Genomic DNA, 1,739 nt, shown 5'->3' on the forward strand with positions numbered 1-1,739 from the left:
TGTCTTTGTGTGAGTGGGGGTGTGGGCGTGTGCAAGTAGGTGTGTGTGAGAGAGAGAGAGTGTGTGTGTGTCTGTGTTTGTGTGTGTATGTATGTGGGTGTGAGTGCGTGTGTGTGTGTGTGTGTGTGTATGTGCGTGAGTGCGCAAGCGCGCGTGTGTGTAAATATGTCTGTATGTGTGGAGGGGGGGAGTGAAGTAGACGGCACTGGCGTCTCCATCTCCGTAACTCGTAGGTCTCTCTTCGCGCTTCACCTGATCAACATACAACAACAAAAACAACAACAACAACAGCAACAGCAACAGCAACAACAGAAACAACAATAACAACAACAACTACTACCACTACAACAACAACTAATACTAAAACAAAACAACAACAACAACAACAACAACCACAACAACCACAACAACAAAAACAAAACAATAACTACTACAACTACTACAACAATATCAACACCAGTTCTCCACTGGATGTTTCCAAGAAGCGTTTCCACCGAGTATTAAGTAAATAAAGCATGTACATCATTATTATGATTATATCACCATGTTAATTCGTCAGTATTTCACCAGCGACACAAAGCCACGATATTATAACAGAAAACCCCCCCACAAATATTTAAGAAAATTGTAAGAAGGTCATTTATTAGTCCACGTCCACACCAGAACAAACTGTCCCCCTCGCCACACGACTGCGATGTATGACGTTACAAGACGACCATGAAGCGAGGCGTACTATTAGGGGCCATATCAATTGCTTCATTTGCATACTCGCAGCTGCCGTGCGACTGGTGAAAAACGGTCCAGGTGTGGACGGGGCCTAAGTTGTTATGTTATGTTGTTATGTTATGTTGTTATGTAGCAAGCGGCTAGAGGCGATTTATGGCACTATCGAAACCAAGAGAGTTGGGTTCTTTAACTGAATTAGATCTATTTCCACAAAAAGTGTGTTATATCATACACACACTCGCGAAAAATTGTTGGGTGGGAATTTCCCCGAGAGGTAGAGTTAAGAGAGAGTCTGTAAGTTCAGATTGTACTGTCCCAATTGTCTATATAAATAATAGGTGTGTGTGTGTGTGTGTGTGTGTGTGTGTGTGTGTGTGTGTGTGTGTGTGTGTGTGTGTGTGTGTGTGCATGCACAATAAAATTAAAAGTGAGCAACTTTAAAAACAACGTTACCCAAAAAGAAAAAGGTCAGTGATAATGAGAAAACAGCAAAAGAAAACGTACTGAAAGAAATGTTCGGTATAAAATCGTGCCTTACAACCGTATAATTTCTATGCGGCGATTGAGATAGCCACAATATATAGTCTTTGAGAAATAACTACTCTTTCTAAGTAAACTAATACACAACAAAAAGAAAACAAAACAAAACATTAAAGTTCTAATTTAAACCATGCAACCGTGCGACATAAAGCACCGAGGAGCACATTCCAAACAAAAAAAAGGGTACTGCAAAAACAATACATGTACAATATAAATTAGGGAAAGGGGGGGGGTGAAGGTTACCAGGTCTTTGTACATATTATTGGACTTTTGATTAATCTTTATAGTATACACTAGTGATGGGCAGGTATCGATTCTAGGTATTGATACTTAGATACTTATAGGTATCGGTATCGGTACCGATACCTGCTCTAAACATCGATACCTATGTGTTATTTATCCCAGGGCTGCCAAAGCAAGTGACTTGGGCCTTGAGAATTTTTTGTTTATCAAAACTGATAAGTTTTCCTTGG

General features: G+C 40.2%; 1 protein-coding gene across 1 annotated transcript in view; it reads right to left on the bottom strand.

Moving 5' to 3' along the window:
- The window catches only part of LOC101861224 (multidrug resistance-associated protein 4), a gene marked incomplete at its 3' end in the record, with an annotated part of 82,055 nt that overhangs the window by 576 nt on the left and 79,740 nt on the right, over positions 1-1,739 (bottom strand).

This window comes from Aplysia californica, unplaced genomic scaffold (genome assembly GCF_000002075.1).
Source record: "Aplysia californica isolate F4 #8 unplaced genomic scaffold, AplCal3.0 scaffold00422, whole genome shotgun sequence".
In the NCBI taxonomy this organism is placed as follows: Eukaryota; Metazoa; Mollusca; class Gastropoda; order Aplysiida; family Aplysiidae; genus Aplysia; species Aplysia californica.